The following is a 23,071-nucleotide window of genomic DNA, read 5'->3' as shown; positions in this document are numbered from 1 at the left end:
ATGATGATGATGATGATGATGATGATGATGATGATGATGATGATGATAGCTAGCTTTTATATAGTGCCTGATATGTGCCAGGCATTGTGCTAAGTGCTTTACAAATATTATCTCATCTGAATCTCACAAAAGTAGGTACTATTATTTTCTCATTTTATAGTGAGTTCACTGCAAAGATGGGCATAATGCTGATTACATCAAAACCCAGAATACAGGGCTTATTCAAAGAAATTCATCAAAGATCTAGCTTAACAATTTGCACAGGAAAAAACAAACAGATGAAGAATGCCAATTTCCCAGACTAATGATGTCAAATTCAAATAGAAATGGGGAGGGTGTCACTAAACCTTGCATCATCTATGTTCTGTTGTGTTTTTATTTTCTTTGTTACATATTTCCCAATTCATTTTACTCTAGTTTGACCACATTTGAAAGGGTTGCTAGCTGCATGGGCACACTGCATATTTGACACCTCTGGCCCAGACCTTTGGTTGAACAATCCATTGAGTTGGTTTATAAATATTTTGCATATTTTGGATAGGAATTGGGGGTGAACAATGACAGAATTTAGTAGAAGGAGAATAGGCTGAATTGCATCTGGGAAATCATGTAGTACTTTTAACACTTCAGAACTGCTTCTTGACATACACACATACAAACTACCTTCATACCAATATTCTTCTGGTGATATTGTACGGTTACAAATCATGCAGGAATATAGTCTTTGATGAATCAAAATTGCATATGGCCCAGAAAAGACTCATAGTAGATATAAGTAGACTACAGCCTATTACCAAGGATGATTCAACTACAATAAGTGGCATAAAAATAGTGTCCAGTAAATATATATGATTGAGAAAAGACATGAGCTAATAATATAACAATAGTGGAAGATAACAGATGGACAGCTCATGTGCTGCCCTACTACTTATGAAATGTTCAGCAACCTAGAGTAATGCTTCTGGAATGTTAAGTAGACCCTCTCTGGAGGATATATGGGATTGCGGACAAGAATCTGTAGAGGACGAGAAAGTGTAGATGAGCTGCACTCTGTATTGGAGAGAGTACCCACATCAGTAAAATGGAAGATACAGCTGTTTCACACCAAGTACACAGAGGAGATCTGTGTTTGAGATGACCCAAGTTTGAGAGAATTAAGGGACCAATTCTCAAAATATTTGAAGGAGAGGAAGATACCAATAATATGGAAAACACACACACATACATACATCCCTTACTATTTAAAAAAAAAAAAAGGAAACCAAGAAAATAACAACTCCTGACTCATATGCCCACTTTCTCATCTTTATAAAAATTTTTATGAAACTAATATTCACACAGATCAAGGATATTCTTGATGATGATGGAACAGTTTCACAAGTGGTATTTTATAGTAGTATACATCTTTACTGTCATATATTTAAATGAAAATGTAGGGAATGCAAGATTCTACTGTACTTGTTTGTTAACTATAAAACTGTTATTTGATTCAGAAGAACAAGGCTTACAATCTATATTCTAATATGGAATCTTCTGTGCATATGCAAAATTATTCAAGATTCCTTAAAATATATTACAAAAAATCATTGTTTGACAGCCATCTGATCCTTATATCAAGTAAGGCATATGACGGGACTATGTATAAAGGTATCCAACACTCCCCATGGAGGAGACCTAGAATAGAGTCCAAGTCAGAAGGATTTCTTATAGTTGGTGAATTCCTCCAAATACTCCTATTTGCAAATGACATATTGTGGCTAGGCATTCTACAAACCCTCTCCAGTGAAATTCACCGTAATTCAAAACAGATTAGTTTAATATCCACACTGAAAAAACAAAGTGGATGAAAAATGCATATTCACTCAGAGCTAGATAAACAACTCACTGAAACGTATGTAACTTAGACAAATACTGAATAAAATGAGTTGGGCATAAAATTGAGTGGGAATAATTTAGATTTGAATTTACACTGGAATTTGGATTCCTTTTTACATATTGGTTAGGTTAGGAGAACTCTAAGGCCCCTTCCAACTCTATGATTCTAGGAATCCTTGATTTTTTTCCCTTGGATCAGTGATACATGATCACATGTGTATATGGATAGGAATGTGCCAGTGGAAAGGAAAAAAAAATTGATGATGCATGATAGTAATATAGTTGTTGGAGCTAGGGCCTAGAAGAAGCTGTTGCTTCGATACACCTATGTTCCCTCCCTGAAAAGTCAGTGCCTTGTTAAGGGTAACAAAACTAGCGAGAATTGGAGCTCTTCATCTTGAATTAGGCTGTTACTGAGTTACATAGTCTGTTCCAAAACTATATGAACAGAGCCAAGTTGCAAGTATTGATGACTAATGAAACACTGACATTCTGAAAAGCATTAAGATGGAAACTGCTAGCTAGGAAAGGGTGGTAATACTTGCCAAAGTTTGTAAGGAACAATTTCTGCTGGCCTGAGATGGCAGTGTATGTACATAAGAATTGTGAATAATTAGGAATAAATTTCCTGTTATTGTACCATATGAAAATTAAAGGTTTGTACCCATGCACTTGTGATTTGCCGGACTCTTTCTCTTTCTCTCTGTCCTTTTCCTCTCTTTCTTGTTTTTCTCTTTCCCTTTCTGCTCCCTTCCTCTCCTTTCTCTGTCTTTTTTCTCTTTCCTCTTTCTCCTTCTCCTTTTAACTTCCCTCCTCTCTCATTTACTGGGAAGAGGTTGTAAGGACAAAGCCTGCTAGTTCTTCTCTCCCCGTATTACTAAATGATTCTTTGAGACTTACCAAAACTTCAAAACAACTTGCTTGGAACAGGTACCAGTTGCTGGGGGGCCTGGAATGATTTAAAAGGGCAAATTGAAAGTGGTACTTGTGCTAATCCCCAGTCCCAGATAGGTTCAATAAAAGGTTCAGACAACTGGGAAGAGGTTAAAGGAGTTTACATGCCTTAAACCAGAGTGAAGACTAGGAACCTTTCTGTGGAGGGAGCCTAAGTAAAAAGATCCCAACAGTCAGTGTGATTTTTTGTGTGCCAGTCAGGTGTGGGGAGACCTTTTTAACAAGAGAAATTGTGTTGATATCCTCGAGGCATGTTGGTGTAAGGGTTATGGGATTTAAAGATCTTCCATGCCCCACTGGACTTGCCGACGTAGCAGGAAGGGGTGGGGCAAGAGGAAGCTGAGGCCAAGCTAGAGTTCCTTCGGTGACTGGCAGTGGTGGCGACAGCGGCAGCAGCAGTGGTAGCGGTAGTGCGGAGGTGGAGGTGGAGGCGTGAACCCCTTTTTGAGTCAGCCAGAATTTCTGCTAAGGACTCCTGCTGAGGACTGCCAGGGGCTGGAGCTGCTAGGAGCACGCTTCCTGGATGCTGAGTAGTTGCTGTGAGTGGGGAGAGGAAGACCTTTGCCTGAGGTGGCCTGTTCTGTTTTAAAGGCTTGAGAATGTGGGTGCTTTCTACTTTATCTACCTGTGCCAATTTCATAACTACTCTGATGGCTTTGACTTTATGGTTTGGGGACTCAGTCATTTGGTGTTTTAATAAATGTTCTAGCTTTATCCCCCATATAGCAAGCCTGATATATTTTGTGATTAATAACCACATCAGCATATTTTTAATTGCCATAAGCATTGTGAATATTGCATTGCTGATATAGTTGGTAAGATGGTCTTCCTCCAGAAAAGCAGTAACACTTCTCTCCTTACTCCCTTTCCCTCCTAAAGAAGAAGCTATAGAAACAAATGGTTGCTCCAGCAACTTTGTATGACAGCTCCTGAGGCAGGCTACTGGGACTGAGTAGACCTTCAAGAGGATGATGGGTGAGGGATGGAACTGAATGGCTGTGGAGGCAATGTGGGATAGCAGGCAGAGAGGAGAGCTCCCACACCAGTAGGGGAAAATTCAGGCCCAGTTGTCAAGAAACATTTAAGTATAGCTAAGGTACTGGTGGGAGAGCAGTAAGAAATGTTCTGGCCTCAATCCAATTCTGCCGCACTCCAGAGCATGAGTTTTCTGGGGAGTGTTCCCTTCCCCACTGAGATGAGACTGAGACAGAATTGCTTTGATTAATTGCTGAGCTGTTTTACTTTGTTACAAGGAAGAGTTCAATTCTGGCAGGCTGAGGGGTGGGGAGAAATATCTAGAAATAGATGCTAAATTTTACAAAAGTGATAAAACAAATTTAAATCAATAAATGATAAAATGCTGACCTGTTGCTTAAAGCAGAGGTGTCAAACACACTGCTGCTGAGCAGCATGCAGCCCCCAAAATCCCAAGTGAGGAATGAACCAATTAAAATGTAATTGAGAAATATTTTTAAAAATACATAAAAATCCAATAAACATAGACGACATAACATTCAAAAACTGTCAATATGCCAGTGATCTTTATGTACAGATTACTGGTCCCCATTTCTACCCGAGTTTGATTCGACTGGTTTAAAAAAAAAAAGAGTATACCTGTACTCCAGAATGGCTATTGGGGATGCCCAGATGATATTCAGCTCAGCCTTTGAGGTGGTGAATGGGGGTGGATGGGAGCTCAGTCAACTTCCCACCTCTGAGTTCTGTAGCTCAGTGAAAAATGCTGTTCCCATTTAGTAGGGAGTAAGGCAACACATACACCTACAGTATATCCTTGGGTAACTAATTAAATAGCACATCCAGGATATGTCCTCACAGTGGCAAGACCTCAGTTAGGTTAAGGCATTACAATTTAGCCCCACACTCTCTGAATGTACTTTTTTTACTCTCCCAATGCCTTCTCTGGAACTGTGAAACCCCACACTATTATAAACTATGGAGGTCTGTGAACAAAAGCCTTGCTCCTAATTGCTCAGTCTGTGTCCCTATATATTTTAAGAGACTTGCTTTTGAGGGGTGCTATATCTGAATCTTCACTTCAGGATCTATGCTTTAGATTTTGCAGAGTTTTACTTGGTGAAGATATAAGGAGTTATTCTCCCTACTCATAAATCTATGCTTTGGGGTCTTTGAGTACTATAACTTATTAACAGGATAAAAAGAGCTATATATATAGCTATATATAATTCGCACATGTGGGGCTCCAACTACAAGACTTGCAGGTAATTTTATTCAATAAGTCCCTCACAAAACTCACAAATGCAACAGGCAAACAAAAATATTATAATAATATACATTAATAAATATATATGTACATATAATTTATTTTATAAATGTATCTTTAAACATTTAGCCAGCAAGGAAAAGTATTCAATATAAATATGTATGTGTGTATATATGCTATCTAACGTCAACAGATTTTGTTTACTCAAAATCTACCTAGGGATATATATGTGTATATATTAATATATAATGCATACCCATATATATGTATACACATATATGTGTGGCAAGTATTATACAGAAGGCAATGGAAAAGTACATGGTGGATTGGAGCATTCGGCAACAAATAACCAACAAGAAACTCCAAAGAACAGGAATAATGGATGTCATCAAGTAATTGCATGACAGGAAGAGAAGATGGACTGGTAACATGGCCTGAGCGAGGGTATGACAGGTAGACAGCCAGAGTGCTTCACTTATTGATACCTTCTCAAGGTCTGGAGAAAGCAAAAAACACCCCTAGAACATTGGGTGGATCCCATTAGAGAACATTTAGGAGAACATGGACAATAGAAGAACATTTAGGAGAACATGGACAATAGAATATAGCACAGATAAGAAGGCTGGGATAGATTATGAGCTATATCATTGTAGAGAAACCTCTAATCACTGTGATCATAGATCCATTTAGGATACATATATCTATCCTCAAGACTTAAATCAGGCAAGATCTTACACCATTCTAATCTTTACTCTTTCAATTAAAGCATTACATATTTTAAAACATGACTGCTTTTCTCATACCCTAATTATATTTTACTCCTAGGATGATGGGAATATATTCCTATAGTAATATGTTAATATCATTTGCTAATTATGTGTGCAGCTAATATTTTCTATTCAAGGTTTGAAAGTTTTAGTAAGACTTATCAATAGTGATTAGAACTTTCAAAGCCCATGACCTACATAACAAGCCATAGCATTTGCAAGTATTGCTTACAGACATATTGTCAGGTATAACATTCCATATATACAATCTATCCAAGAGCTGGAGAAACTCTGCTAGTGCAACCATAGACTTGTGATCATTCATTGGATTTCCAGCAAACTAAGATCAATACCAAACTGAGGTCAGTTCTGACATGGCTGGTTGTCCCACCCAATTCATGCACATCTGCTAGCACCACCTAGTGAAAAGGGAATTAAAGAGAGTCTGTATTGCACTCCTTCATAGTTATCCAATAGTAAATTTTTAATTCTTTGCAGCCTTAGATATTACATAAATTATAAGGCACTACTTTTTTCTTTTAAATAGTTTAAATATATAATTTAAATAATTTATAAAATAGTTAAAATAAATAGTTTTAAATAGTTACATGTAAAGATAATTTAAATTTTTTTTTTCTTTTTGGAGGGGGCAGGGCAGGCAATTGGGGTTAAGTGATTTGCCCAAGGTCACACGGCTAGTAAGTGTTAAGTGTCTGAGGATGTATTTGAACTGAGTTCCTCCTGACTCCAGGGCCAGTGTTCTATTCACTGTGCCACCTAGCAGCCCCTAAACATTTTTTTTTGCTTTTTGGAGGGCAATTGGGGTTAAGTGACTTGCCCAAAGTCACACGGCTAGTAAGTGTGTCAACTGTCTGAGGTCGGATTTGAACTCAGGTTCTCCTGATTCCAAGGCCGGTGCTCTATTCACTGTGCCACCTAGCTGCCCCTAAAGATTTATTTTTAAATGAAATTTTGAGTTTCAAATTTTCTCCCTCGCTTCCTCCTCTCTCTCCTCTCTAAGATCGTAAACAATTTGATGTAGGTTAATTATGTGCAATCATATAAAACACATTTCCATATTAGTCATGTTGTGAAAAAAGAATCAGAACAAAAGGGGAAAATCATAAAAAATAAAGTGAAAATAATATTTTTTGATCTACATTCACACTCCATCAGTTTTTCTTCTGGATTTTTCCATTATAAGGCTTTTGGAACTGTCTTGAATCACTGTATTTAGAGTACTACTTTAAGAAGAGACAAGTGATACTATTAGGCCTATACCCCTGAGAGATCAAAGAAAGAAGAAAAGGTCCTATATGTGCAAAAATATTTATAGCATTCATTTTGTGGTAGCAAAGAATTGGAAACCAAGAGGCTACTCATAAATTGGGGAATGACTGAATAAATTATGGCATATGAATGTGACAGAATACTATTATGCTATAAGAAATAAAGAGATGGTTTCAGGGAGACCAAGGGAGACTTGTATGAATTGATGCATAATGAAGCAAGCATAATCGGAAGACATTCTGTGTTCCCCTATAGCATGGGTGGGAACAGCTTCTTTCCATTGGCTGTGTACCTGGAAATTGGGATAGTATCTTCCTCCCTCTCTAACTCCTTTCCTTCCTTTCTTCCTGTCTTCCTTCTTTCCTTTCTTTCTCCAAGAGTACAAAAGTCCTGTTCACAGCATAGACATCATCAACTGAATGGGTAAAAGGAAGTATTCCTTTCCTCTCTCCCTTTTAGACCCTGTGGCCCCAAGAAATTGACTTGGGGTTTTATTCTGTTTTGTTGGTCTTTTTATTTTTAGGCATAGGCAGTAGAGTTCCCAGACCTGGACTTGAGCTATGGTGACCTAGGAGGTAGGATTCCAGGCTAGATATTACAACCAATCTAGGGAAGCCCTGAGAAACAGGGTCCCCAGGACTCGAGCCAAAGGGGAGGTTTGGACTTGGAACCTGGTGAAATATGCTATATAGAAACTGAGTTAAGTTGTGAACCTAGACTGAGATGGTTAAGTGTTGGGGGGCATATTATTAAGCCCTCCAGGTGTTGGGGAAGGGATGCTTATAAATTTATTCTTGCCTTAGCTTTGAAGTAAATATTCCTTTGTAAAAGCTAATCTTGTTAAGTAGTTAAATGGAACTGGGTTGCAAGGGACCCTAGAAATTGGAGAAACACTGCCAGTGGAGGTTTAAACTATTAACAGAGTCCAGTTGTAGCCAGGCCTCCTTAAGAGTAAGGAAGAACCCTGGGGGAGGGATAAAATGAAACATTCTTGGTCTTAAGGCAAGGAGGGTAGAGTAATCACTGCTGCAGATGTATATTATAACATCAATAGTGTAAAAATGAACAATGCTGAAAAACTTAAGAACTCTGATCAACGAAATAATCAAACATGATTCCAGGGGATTAGTGAAAAAGAACATTGCTCACCTCATGATAGCGAGATGATGGACCAATATGTTGAGAAACAAAATACATTTCTGAAAATAACCAGCATGGGAATTTCTTTTGCTTGACTATGTTTATATGATACAAGTGTTCTTCCTTTCTTCCTATCCTCATTTCTTCCTTTCTTCTTTCCTTCCAGTAAGTAGGGAAAAGAAAAATAAATGCTTGATAATTTTTAAAAACTATTTTAAAAAAGAAACAAATCTGTTTCCCCCTATTCAGCCTTCAATCAGATCTCCTAAATAGTTTTCCTGCCTTATGGTTATATTAATATACATTGTACAGGGAGAAAAAGATCACTCTTCTTCTATCCTGTGCTGGGCAAGGCCTTCAAATTCCTGTGGAGTTCCTGTCCATGTGTCTCAAAGAGGACCCAATTTAAGGGCTATCCCTATGCATGCCAAATGTCTTTTAGACTGCTTCTTATCAGAAGCAGCCAACTCATTATTACCACCTTGCCCAAGAGTGAGATGGACAAAGTTTTTCTCCTTTTTATGTATAAGCTGCCTTTATTACTGGCTGAGTGAGCTGCCAATAAATATCAGACCGGACAATGACAATATAATGACTAAATAAAACTGTTGCTGGCTGACCAGATGCTGATTAACAGCTTAATGTACCAGTAACATTGATGGGTCCCACAAAGTGCAAAATTCCTGCAGGTAGCTATGTATAGAGAACAAAATAATGGAAAATTGAATCAGTCCAATGATGGATGGCTCCTACCCACAGAGGTTCAGATTAATATGTGATCTGAGTTTTGCAGCATTCTCTTTACTACTCATTTTCTTTTATCTTGTGCCATAAATGGTATAATCATTCAAGAATCTATGTCCCATGGTTATCTGCATATATCTGTATAAACATGTATGTATACACATATATACACATGCACATACACAACACACACACACACACACACACCCCTCTGAGATGACTGGGCTAGCTAGGTGGTACAGTGTATAGAGTGCTGGGTCTGGAGAAGACCTGAGTTCAAATCCAGCCTCAGACACTCACTAACTAAATGACTCTGGGCAAGTCTGGGCAAGAAAGGAAGAAATGAGGATAGGAAGAAAGGAAGAACACTTGTATCATATAAACATAGTCAAGCAAAAGAAATTCCCATGCTGGTTATTTTCAGAAATGTATTTTATTAACCCTGTTTGCCTCAGTTTCCTCATCTGTAAAATGAGCTGGAGAAGGAAATGGAAACCACTCCAATATCTTTGCCAAATGGGGTTATGAAGAGTCAGAAACACCTGAAATAACTGTACAATAACTTAGATGATTGGAAGATCATCAGATAATAAGTTGCCACCTCCCTAAATTCTTTAGGGCAGAAAAGCCTTTTAGAGGATGATCACCTTTTAACTCCTATTAAAGTCAGGGGGCTTTAAGCTGGCAAGCAAGAAAGTATCAGTGTAAGACTTCTGTCATGCCTATTTTTACCTATTCAGATGGTTTTCACTTTACTTGAGTAGACTGTTCCAGAGACCTCTACATAAATTTTTAGTTTTTATTATTTTATTTATTTTTTTGTAATTGTAAATAATATTATTATTATTAATTTTTATTATTTTTATGTAATGAGAATTTTCCCCTAACCACCCACTTCACTTAACCTATATAACAAAGGCATATACAAAAGAAAACCTTTATACAAGTTGTAAAATGTACTAAAATGCAGACGTTATTAAATACTGTGCCATGATAAACAGAATTATGAAATTAAAGGTAAAGTTAATGATAAAGTATGCAAGCATTGTTCAGTAAAGTTAATGTAGGTATACAGTCTGTTGCCCCTTCCCCACCCACTGCACCTAGCCTTTATCACTGATGGTTGGCAGCACAATTTTTTTATGAAGCTATCGAGAGATATTTGGATCTTCCCTCCTCACCCCCCCCCCATATATCTGATACTAGCAAGAAATATTATTCTGAACTAGTCTTTGAATTTTTAAAAATCTTGAAGTATTTGGATCCATATTTTCAATAAAAGAAAAAAATTCACTCAAATGATGAAATGCTTCTGACAACTGTTTCATTGTGAACCTTTGTGGTTTAACCTCAGATTCTAAAGCTTCCCTTTCTTCTTCTGGAGTCTTTGCAACAAGCAGTTCAATCAGATCTTCATTCAAAATCCTCATTCCTATTTCTTTCAGAATTCTTTAAGTAAAGTTGAATTTGCATAATATGAATTTACATAAAGCCAGAACAATTTATCAGTGCTTGTCTTTAGAGGCCCCTCATTCGGGTAGACAGTGCAATCATTGCCCAAATGCTACCACTAGGTGGCAAAAGCAGACCAAACTTTTCACGTCCCTTTAGCCAGGGTCTAGCTCTATAGAGATACCTCAGAATTACTGAACCACAGAATTTCAGAGTTGGAAGGCACTCCACCTGAACAAGCATCCCCCCAATAACGTCCTTCACAAGTGATCACCAAACCTTTGTCTGAAGTCTTCTAGGGAGAGAGAACTCGGAACTTCTGGAGGCATCCCTTTTCACTTGGGGTAACTCCAACTTCTCATAAGTGTTTCTCTGTACAGCAGATAGATCCCTTTGTGGTGTCTATGTATTGCTCTTAATTTTGCCTTCTGGTGCTATGTAGAACAGGTCTACACCCTATTCCACCTGAAGATAGCTATCTTATCTTTCATTCTATGTCTCTGTTTTCCAGGCTAAATATCTTAAGTTCCTACAACTGATCCTCATATGCAATGGTTTTGAGGCCCACTTGCATCTTGATCAATATCTGGGTGCTGTCAGGTCTATATTGACTCTCTCCACTCTATTCTGCCCTGCCTCAGACACTTGCTATCCGTGTGATCTTCATCAGGTTACTTTAACTCTGTGTGCCTCACTTTTCTCATCTTTAGACAGAGACAATAATAGCACCTACCACTCCGAGCTGTTATGAGGATCAAATAAAATGAGATTTATAAAGTGCTTTGCAAACAATATATATGGTCAGCATATTGATGTGAGTTTTGCAGGATTCCCTTTGCTAATGCAGAGTAGTTAGGTGGCACAGCTGATAGATCCCTGGACTTAGAGCCAGGAAGACCTGAGTTCAAATCCAGCCTCAGATACTTACTAGATGTGTCACATTGGGCAAGTAACTTAACCCTGGTTTTCTCATCTATAAAATCTATAAAATGAGCTGGAGAAGGAAATGACAAAGTATTCCAGTATCTTTGCCAGCAAAACCCTAAAAGGAGTCATGAAGAGTTGGACATGACTGAAAAATGATTGTACAACAACTCTGCTAATGCAACAATCAGCTCTATTTCCCTTTATGCACTATATAAATGCTATTATTGGTGGTGTTGTTTTTGTTACCTGCCCTACTTACTCTAGTCAGTTTGTCACAGGGGAAAAATTCCAGTCCAGTTATGTCAGTAATAACCTAGTTATGAATTCTACCCCTGACACTATGTCAGAGCAGTGACTTTGAGTCAGACCTACATTTTGAACCTCAGCTCAGAAATTTATTAGCCATGTGACCCCAGATAAGCCACTTAACCTTACTGAGCCTTAGTTTCCTGATCTGTAAAATGGGGATCATATTGCCCATGGTACCAAACTCAAAGCTGCAGTTATAAGGATTGCATATGTAAAACATTTTGCAAATCTTAAAGTGCTATAAAAGTGTCAACTGTTAGTTACTATCAGCTAATGACTTAACCTGAGGAAGAGAAGATACAGTGGGACATGACAGCATCATGTAATTGAAGGGATGTCATATGGAGGAAGAAATAGAAGGCAGAAATAGGAACAAAGTGTAGAACATGCAGAGACAACTTTAGACTTGACATACGGAAAAGATCTCTAACAACCTAGAGGATGCCAAAGTAGAATGGGCTGCCTTAGGAAGCAGTGGCCTCCCTCTCATCGGACATCTTCCAGCAGAGCATAGATACTTGACAGATAAGCTGCAATGGGCTAATTTTCCAGAATGGATTGGACTAGGTGGTTGTTGATGCTATGACTTTATAAACCTACAAAAATAACTTGAAAGTTTAACTTTTTAAAATTTTTTTGCACTTTTAAATTTTGAAAACAATTTTTAATTTTCCTTTTCCCAAGATGGGACATCCCATCATTATGTGTGACAGTTTCCTGATGACCCTTTCTTAGACCAGCAGATTGGGAGGACAGAAGAGGGAAAGGGAATGAGCATTTTTCCAGCACCTACTTTGTACCAGGCAATGTGTGAGGCACTTTGCGAGCATTATCTCATTTGATCCTCACAACCACCCTAGGAGGTAGGTGCTGTTATTATCTCCATTTTAGAGATAAGGAAACTGAGGTAGACAGATGTTAAGTGACTCAACTTCAAATACCCTCTTGAAAATTATATCTAAGATGTGTCTTTGACTATAGTTTAAGGTAGAAAATGTTCCTATAAGAATTTTACTCTTTGGTACCTCTCCTATTCATCTTCATTAGTAAGTGCAGAAAATTGATGTGCCATTTTTATACTAGTGCTTCTGCTAAAAAATATTTTAAAGGCTGATTATTTTTGAGTCTGAGAGGCAATGTTGCCTAATGGATAGAGGGCAGGTCTCAGATCCAAGAAGTCCCACACTGGACTCAGACTGGCTGTGTGACTGGACAGATCACTTACCTTCTCAGTTCTCTAGGCAACTCTCTGTAAGTGGCAAAGAGGGTATGCTACTGTGATAGGAGTTTCCTCAATGGAGGTGTTCCCTAATGCCAATGAAATCATAGAGCTAGAAACTTCTCCCAATTTTAAGTTGTTTTCTTTGCAGAGATACTGGAATGATTTGCCAGTTCCTTCTCTAGCTTATTTTACAGATGTGGAAACTGAAGCAAACAGGGTTAAGAGATTTGTCCTGGGTCATAGTGTCTGAGGCCAGATTTGAACTCAGGAAAGAAGAGTCTTCCTAACACCAGGCCTGGTACTCTGCACTATGGCGCCACCTAGCCGTCCTAATTTTAAGGAGATGCCATTTAAAACTAAATTGTATTTATTTTTATGAATGAGTGGTTCTCTAGAGAACTCAAGTAAGGATTAGGAATTTAAGACATTTTAGAGTTGAAGGTAATTGAAAAGAAAAATTTAACCTTACTCTTTGGCTATTTTCCAGAAATTTTAATATTAGGTTTTTACTTATTAATTATATTTATATATAAAGTATTAATAAAGTACTTTTCAAGATGAAATATAAGTAAGTCACAAGGGTAATTTAGGTAAGAATCCAACTACCCCAACGTAGACCCAAATTCAACGCTGACCCTTTTGATGCCTCTTTGTCAGAAGCTGCCCAATTATTCTCAGTTTCTGCCCAGAAGTGAAGTTTTAGTGACAAAAATGTATGTATGTGTTGTTAACTTGAAAAGTTTGGTTAAAGGACACAGTCTAGGTGATATACATTTTAGTACTTATTCCATTTATTCCCTTAAGCTAGACAAAGCTTACTTGTATGTACAAGGAGTCAGAAGCTAAGCTCTGACTGCCCGATCGATACAAGATTTAACAAAGATTTTATATGTTTTTGCACAATCCCAAGATGTTTGTGTCCCTCAGATTTATGACGTCCATGTGAATATAGGACAAATGATAAGATAGTGGAGATCTACGTTCTCAGCAGGTCCCATCTTCCCTATCTGGAATGTATCCCCAAGAGAATTTCTGAATTTCCAAGCATCCTGTCCCAAGTTGGGGGATTGGAGGGGAATATCTATTGTGGATCTTATCTGGTCTTTCAAGTTGCAGACAGAGAAAAGAGCATTTAAAGCAAAACAAAGCAGTCTGTTTGATTAATTCAGACTTTGGATAAATTTGATATTTAATGATTATCAGTGTGTATACATACATATTGCATGGCTTCTATTAATTTTCCTTTGTAAAAATTAATGTACATTTTTATTTATAAGTCAATTACATATATATAAAATTCTCTAGAGAAATGCTTTATACATACTAGTTGTTCAAAACACCATAGGATATAGTAGCTGGAAAAGATTTTAGGTTCATTTGACCCAACTCCAGAATTTTGCCAATAAAAGTAAATTACAATTAAATGCAAAAAGATCAGGATACATATGCAATTACAAGACTGGATTCAGTAGTGTCTTGGAAGAAAAAGAACTTTTATTCTTTGAGGCCATGCAATTGTATAGAGAAGAGAGAATATTTAAATGAAAAACTGAAAGGGGTTTTATACATGAGTATATATAAGTATGTATGTATATATGTATAAAATTCTCTTTAAGACAGACACTCACAATCTTTAAACCTGGGCTCTTGAGGAAGAAAGAACCTTTGGGAAATCTCTTAGATAAAAGATTTTAACAGATCTTCAAGACAAAGAGAGAAAAGAAAGTAACAAAGCCTATTTGAAGTGTAAAAGGAGGGCATAGCTTCAGGTAAAATTTCCTGAATAATTTATCATTTAAATCTGGTTAATGAACTCACTCTCCATCTTTAAGACTATCTTACCAGACAGGAAAGAAGCTTCATGCAAAATCTCTTTGTGACCAGAACAAAACAGCTGGCTTCTAAGGTCTGAAGGAGAAAAGAGAGCATTTGAGAAAAAAACGAGGGAGAAGAGATTCTTATAAATCTTTTGGGTAATCCCCCCAGAGCTTCAACAGTATCCCATCAGGTCTTTAAAGCCATGCTACTGGAGGAAGAAAAGAGAACATTTCTGATGGGACAAGAAAGAATAACTTCATTCTGCTCACAGTCCCAGATAAGTAATCAGGAAGGTGAAGTGGAAGGAGTGATAAAACTGACTGATAGGACATGAATTAAAACCCCATGTTGCCACTTATTACCTGTATGACCTTAAACAAGTCACTGAACCTAACCCTTCCTCATGTGTGAAATGAGGGGGTTGGATATGATGGCCTCTAAGATCCCTTACAGCTCTTGCTCTATAACCCTGTGACCTTTCCTGTTAATGCTTTAAGCAGCAGATCTAGAAATGCATCAGATGCTGCATCATGGACCTTGGCTTCAGAGTAGCCAAACCAGGCTAGATGCCAAGTTCTAGGGAATTGTTTGTTGTCCATCTTTTATTCTTGAAGAGGACCAACAATATCATGAGATGTCTTGACTTGTGTTGGAATTTCAGTGAGGCAGAGCTGCACAAAGTTGTCAGTCTCACTCTCTCCTCCAGAGTCACTGAAGTCCAGTGGCAAGACATAAGACGACTGGAGAAGGCCCAGGATTCAGTGAGTAAGAGACTCCAGAAAGAAATTAGTTGAACAACCACTGCTAACCTTTGAGACAGTAGATTCAGGGGTGGGAAAAGGGGTGGGAGGTGGAACTCTGCATCCTTCATATCCCATCTGCTCTGATCTCATTGGGTCTTTATTTGGCTTCCATCAAGGAATGATAGGAATTCTTCTACACAGGGTGCTTAACAGTTTTGTATATAGTCCAGTGAAGTCTGGGGACCCTTTTTTAGAATAAGGTTTTTAAATGAGTAAAATAAAACACATATGATTACAAAGGAAACAAATTATTTTGAAATTCAGTGATCAAAATATATGCATTAAAAAAAAAACAAGTTCATGGATTCCAGGTTAAGAACTACCTGAAGTCCAACTTCAAGCCCAGAGAGATAAACAGTGATTAGCTATGAGTAGAAATCTTTCTTTCCATTCTACCATAAACTGCCACAGAATAAAATGATGATGATGATGATGATGATGATTTTGCTTTTTGGAAGGGGAGGAAGGGCAGTTGGGGTTAAGTGACTTGCCAAAGGTCACATGGCTAGTAAGTGTTAAGTGTCTGAGGCTGAATTTGAACTCAGGTCCTCCTGACCCCAGGGCTGGTGCTCTATTCATTGCACCACCTAGCTGCCCCAGTGATTAAAATTTTTATACCATATCACACACATAAAGGCATGAACCCAGGGAGTTACTGTTAGCTCTCAGAGCATTCTATAGCAGAGTAGAATTGCTAGAGAAGAGTAGAAAAATAGGGACAAAATGAATTCTTTAATTAATATGACTCACTAGAATGGACTCTCCCCTAACATCTGAAAGAAATAAATATATGCAATCTGTTTGGTGCCTGAAAGGTTGTAAGCTAATTCTGATTAATTCTTATGTATCATCTTCATTTACTACAACTAGGCTGAAAATAATAAGGAAAAAGCTAACAGCTCTTCAGGGTAATTCTGAGGGAAATAAGAAAATAGAAAATAAGTTATAGAAAGAATGTAGGGTTTGGGGTTAGAGGCATAAAGTTCAAATCCTGACTTTACTACTTAAAACCTATGTGACCATAGGTAGATCTTTCACTTCCATGGGCCTCAGTTGCCTTATCTGTACAATAGAGGTGGGGGAGGGGGAAACCTCTAAGGTTCCTCTATTTCTAAATCAATAATCCTATGATTATATTTTTCTCATATAAACAACATTTTTTCTCAAATGATGACTATAAAATTTCCACTTTTCTGTCATTGAACCACTTTTATTTTGAGGTTTATAAAGCTAAAATTAATTACTTATCTAGTCTCCCATATATTCAATCAGTATGATAAATGTATATCAATATATGAACAATACTTTATAATCCTAAATCACTATATGAACATGAACTGGTATCACAGAAGTAAATTTGTGTGTTAGATTGCTAATATTTAAGAGATTGAGCAGTCCCTATATATGAGACTTATTCATTGCCAGCAAATACAGGTTGAAATAGATTTTTTTTTTATTGCTGTGGTAACTAACAACCACTTCTTCACCATCTGTTAACACATGGCACATTCTCTGCAGGTCTGCTTGACCAAGGACAGCAGTCCCTGCTCTCTTTTTCATTCTTTTGGGGGCACAAGAGTTAGGTACCTATCAATCAATAGACATTTATTAAATATTCATTTTGTGTCAGGCACTGTGCTACCCAATGGGGATACAAAAAAAAAAAAGCAAAACCAAATCAAGCCAGCTTCTACCCTCAAGGAACTTACATTCTTTTTTTTTTAAGTTTTCTCTGCCCATAATAGATTTATTCAGAACCACTAACTAGCTGTCACGCATGTATACCTTAACTGTATTAATATCAGTTCCTGCTGTCCAGGTAAGGCTTCAAGAAGTGATGAACCAGTTCTGTTGCAGTTAAGACTTTTTCAAGATGTGCCGTTTCTTTTTTTTTTTTTAGTATTTAAAATTATTATTTATTTTTTTAAACTTTTTTCTTTTTAAATTTTGAGTTCTAAAAATTCTCTCCCTGCCCACTGAAAAGGCAAGCCATAAGATTTCAGTTATACATGTAAATCATGTAAAACATATTTCCATAACAGCCAATTTTTAAAAGCAAGAAAAATAAAGAAAGTAGGAAATTACACTTAAGTTTGCCCTCAGAATTCTTCAATTGTCTCTATGGAAGCAGATTGCATTTTTTCATCATGAACCCTTTGGAATTGTCTTAGATCAGTGTATTGGTCAAAGTAGCCATATCTTTCACAGTTGCTCATTATTACAGCATTGCTGTTACTGTTATCATACCGGTTATTCTTATTTCACTTTGCATCAGTTCATATAGGTCTTGCCCTGTTTTTCTGAAACCATCCCCTTTATCATTTCTTAAATATCACAACAGTACTTCATCACAATCATATGCCACAACTTGTTCAGCCATTCCCCAATGGATGGGCATCCTCTCAATTTCCAATTCTTTGCCAACACAAAATGAGCTGCTATAAATATTTTTGTGCATATAGTCCTTTTCCTTTGATCCCTTTGGAATGCAGACCTAGTCAAAGGGTAGGAGCTTACATTCTAATGGGACAGGCAACATTTAAATCAGGATAAATAGAGAAAAGGGAAAGTAAAACAAGTGGGGAATGGCACTAGCTGCTGAGGAGACTGGGGAAGGAAGGCCTTCTGGAAGAGGGAGTACTTCAGCTGAGGCTTAGAAGAAGCCGGGAATTCCAAGAGGTTGAGTAGGAGAGTTTTCCATTCATGGGGAACAACCAGCACAACAGCAGGGAAAAAGTGATGGAGAATAGTGTAGAAGGAAGAAGTAGGACAGTATGACAGGGTCGCAAAATATGTGGAAAAGAATAGAATGTAAGATTCGAATGATAGGTAGGGGCCAGGTTATGAAGAGCTTTAAATGCCAAACAAAGGGTTTTATATTTGATCCTAAAGTTAACAGGAATCCACTGGAGTTTATTGAACAAGGGTATGACATGGTCATACCTGTGCTTTAGAAAAATTGCTTTGTCAGCTGAGTAGAGAATACATTGAAGTGGGAAGAGAAAGGAAGGGAGTACAATTTGAAGGCTTCTAAAATAATCCAGTTGAGAAGTAATGAAGTCCTGAACTAGGGCAGTGACTATATGAGTGGAGTGAAGAGAAGGAAACATATATGAGAGATGTTGGAGAACAATGGTGTCAAATTCAAATGGAAACAGGAGCTACTAAACTGTACATCAAGATCCCTGAAGGCCACATATTAACTTAGAAAACCACACGTTAATATATTTATTTTTTTAAATGAATACATCAACATATCAAAATAAGATAGGAACTACATTTTAATCTGGTTCAGGCTGCATATAGGAATGTTCTAGGCTGTATGTCATCCATGATATGTGTTTGACAATTTGGAAAGAAATTTTTTTAAAAATTTGGCAACTGACTGGTGTAATGTAATGCCAAGGAAAGGCAACTTCCCAAGGTTCAGAATACCAGCATAGGTGCTCTCCATTTTACTCAGTGACAAACCCAGAACAGAGAAGATCAAAACATGACATCATTCAAAATACAGCATTTACTAAGTGTGATTAAATAATCTCCAAGTACTACCCCACTCCAGGATCTTCCAATCATTCAATCAATTACAAAGTCCCTGTTCTAAATACTACTCCACCCCTAAGCTATACCTTAATTAAGTCCACCACAAAACCCCTCTTCTCAAATGGAGATTAGTTTCCAAACATAGGTAAAGTACCTTCATTTGTCAATCACAGAGCACAATAAGGTCAAAAGTTCCCCACCCCCAGGATCACAATCGAATCTACCCCAGAGTTACATCAAGTTTAAACACAGCACTTAATACCCAAATGGAGGTCTTTTCTTCATCTTGACACGAGGCAAGTTCTCAGCAATCTTAGTTCCTGGGGAGACAAGGCTTAGCAAGGCCATAAGATACATTGCCAGTCCCTTCATGAATTTATCCTCCGTCTGTAGAACAGTCCTAGAACCCCTGAACACATTAGCAAAGCCCTCTCCCAGGATTTCTGTAAACATACAACAAGAAAATCCTTCTTCAGGGCTTCTGAACCAACAGAAAGGCTCCCAGACCCCTACAACAACAGCACTGTCCTTCACCAGTGGACAGTATTCATTCTGTCTGCAGGACAGTCTCCAGACCCCTGCAACAACAGTACTGTCCCTCACCAGTGGACAGTATTCACTCTCTGTCTGCAGGACAGTCTCAGGGCTTCTTAGCGAACAGCCAGGTTCCAGGACTTCTTCAACAAAAGGACTGTCTTTCACCAGTGGACAAATCTGGCAAAACAACATCAAAACAGACAGACAAAGTACCAGCAAAACAGCCATGTCTCCTCAGTCCTTGGCAGCTCAGGGGGCAGGTCTCAAAAGTCCAGGGCAATTCAAAGCGGCCACCAGCAATTCTCTTAGTCTCTCTCTCTCCACGAGGTGCTGCTTCCAAAAAGATCTTCCGCCTCTCTCTAGTGTCTCTCCAAATCTACCTCACCAGCTCCTCCCAGTTCAGGACTTTCTTTTCACATCAACAAGCCCATCCCACAGGTGGGATTAACAAACTCTGGGTTTTAACACAATCAATTTGAAAACCAAGCCAATACAGGGGAATCTTTAATTGCCATTACTATCACAACTGGCTATGTGTAAGATGGGATAAATGAGGGGACTCAAGAAGGATACCAAGGTTGTGAACCTGGGTTATTAGAAGGATGTAGTCCCTTGAATAGCAATGGAGAAGTTCAGAAGAGGGAAAGATTTGGGAGGGTGACTATTTCTACCTTCTGTCATCCTTTCCAATTAAGACAAAAAAACTCATGCTACTTAAAAACTGTTTACAAAATAAAGGATGAAGGTACGTTGACTAATTTATTCTATAAGACAAATATGGCACTGGTACCTGAGACACAGAGGGATACAGTAAAGAAAACTACAGATCAAAACTCTGGTACTCCAATGGAACTCATATTATCAACTTGAGTATTTCCTCCAGTGATACAGACTGCAACTCATCCATTCTTGTAACTCTGTACCATTCCTGTCTATGTTCTACCATAATGGGAGGAGCTATCCACTGTGCTAGAGGCTTTCCTCCAGTTCTCTTGATATTAGGAATTATAGAATCTATAGGCAACAAGTCAGATTAATATCACTGATGAATACTGAAGTAAAAAAAAAAATTACCAAAGAAGCTAAAACAACATATTAAAAATTACTCACTATGACCAGGTTATATCGATACTGGGAATGCAAGGATACTTCAATATTAAGAAAACCATAAATATCCTAAATCACATTAATAACAAATATCAAAATCACAAATCATATCACTAAATACAGAAAATACTTATAACAATGTCCAAAATAGGACAGGAAGAAAAGGATCGATCTAAAATCAAAAGCTAGTATTATTTGTAAAAGGAAAACATTGAATGTTTCCCAGATAAAGGTAAAGCAAGGAAGCCCATTGTCTCTACTAAATTTTCACACTGAATAACTCAATAAGTGTGATGTCTATAATGTTTATGGAATTTACTCAAATCATAGGATCAAAGATTTAGAGCTGGAAGGGACCACACAGGCCATCTGTCCCAACCTCTTCATCTCATGGTTAAAGAAACTGAGGCCCAGAGAAGTTAAATGACTTGCCCAATGTCACACAAATAGTAATTGAAATAGGTAGAATTCAAATCCAGGTAGTCACAATCCAAATCCAGTGATCTTTTCCACTGTGTAAGATTAAAAATCATTTCTCAATTCATAAATTGTCAAAGGATGTACAAAACTGATTTTTAAAAGAAGAAAAGCAAGCTATCATAAATAACTAAAAATGTTCAAAACCACTGATTAATCAAAGAAATGAAAACAAAAGCAACCATTAGGTACATTAAATGAGCAAACAAACATGTCAAAGATGGGAAGACATTGTTGGAGATGCTGTAGGAAGGCACATTAATCCACTGCCAGTAGAACTATGAATTAAATTGACCTTTCTTGAAAAAAAATGTGGAATTCTGCAAAAAAAAAAAATTGTTGGCGCAGTGATTCTACTACTGAGACTATGCCGAACAGGTCATTGATAGCAAGATGAAGATGTCAAGAAACGTTCATAGCCAGATTTATTTGTGATAAACAGCTGGAAACGAAGTTATAAGGCCAACAATTTAAGAATAGTTAAATAAATTATGGTATATAAATGTAAACAAATATCGCTTATTCATAAAGAATGGAACAAAAGAAGAGTCAAGAAAGTATAGCCTAAAGAATAATATATAAAATAATCACAACATTGTTAATGTACTACAGAGTGATAACAAAACCCTAGTTAAATGCAGTGGTCATTGTTAGTACTTTAGTGTCCCTTTTGGGGCTATCCCTCCCAATTAAAATTTGTAGGCTGGATCCCCAGAAGGATGTCTACCACAGGTCTAAGGTACTCTGTGGGTCTACACTTCTGTGGCTTATTAGCAACTATCAATGCGTTCACCTTTAATATTCAGTTGACACAATTATTTCAAAGCAAAGACATTTATTAAAATGGTATTTTAAGAGCCAGAGTCATAAAACAGGTAGGTGGTGCAGTGGATAGAGTGCTGGCCCTGAAGTCAGGAGGATTTGAGTTCAGATTAGGCCTCAGACAACATACTAGGGGTATGACCTTGGGCAAGTCACTCAACCCTGTTTGCCTCAGTTCCTTGTCCATAAAATGAGTTGAAGAAGGAAAGGGCAAACCAGTCCAGGATCTTTGCTAAGAAAATCCCCAGGGGGGAGAGTAGGACACAACTGAAACAACTCAGCAGAAACATAATGCAAGGCCACCATAAAAGTGAGGTATGCTCTTCCACAAACACACATAGCATAAGTAAGAACAGCAGGCACACATATAGAGTACAGAAACTGAGAGGCACATGCATAGGGGACGGAGGTGGCTAAGACATCTCATACCTCTGGCACGACAATGTCTCAAAGGCTTTTTTCATCGTGCCCTTGTGATACTCTCTCTGTGTACAGCATCCCTTCTAACCAATATCTTCTCTGAACTCTCCCCACCTGCTCCTTTCTGCAATTCAACTTAACTTTGCCATAGAACTTTGGTATGTTCTTTTGGCTGGGTATGTCCTAGTATACAAGTTGTTCAGCTGAAAGACTTTGGTGCTGGATGGGGTAAGAGGGAAATCCCTCCCCCCCCCCCCACACTCTACAAGAAACATAAAGGAAAAGGCCACTCCAATGACAACAGCGTCTATTATTTTCAAGGCACTGTCTCAGTTGGTCTATGACAATAATTAACAGTAATTCAAGTGCTCGAATAGAAAAGAACAAAGAAAAGGGATGGCGTATATAACCGAGTTATGAGGAAATGGGGTGTCACAGTCCAGTGCTTGAAATGAGATAAAATGTTACTGCAGCACTCTTCATGCCCTCACCTCCTGTCATGCTTCGTGGGCTTAAAAAGATGGTACCACAACCAGAACAATGCACATTTTTCAGAATTCAGAACATCTACTTTATTATTGTTCAGTCACGTCAGACTCTTCCTTGGCAAAGATACTGGAGT

The 23,071-nt window shown here is 37.8% G+C and overlaps 1 protein-coding gene across 1 annotated transcript in view; it reads left to right on the top strand.

Moving 5' to 3' along the window:
* Positions 1-23,071, top strand: part of NDUFA5 (NADH:ubiquinone oxidoreductase subunit A5) — a 306,556-nt gene that overhangs the window by 271,997 nt on the left and 11,488 nt on the right. The gene's annotated exons all lie outside the window — the stretch shown is intronic.

This window comes from Petaurus breviceps, unplaced genomic scaffold, assembly GCF_028583685.1.
Source record: "Petaurus breviceps papuanus isolate PSGF00001 unplaced genomic scaffold, PetGlider_PUasm1.0 181, whole genome shotgun sequence".
NCBI classification, from domain to species: Eukaryota; Metazoa; Chordata; class Mammalia; order Diprotodontia; family Petauridae; genus Petaurus; species Petaurus breviceps.
The sequence above is the reverse complement of the archived record's forward strand: the minus strand, read 5'-3'. Positions and strand labels throughout refer to the sequence as shown.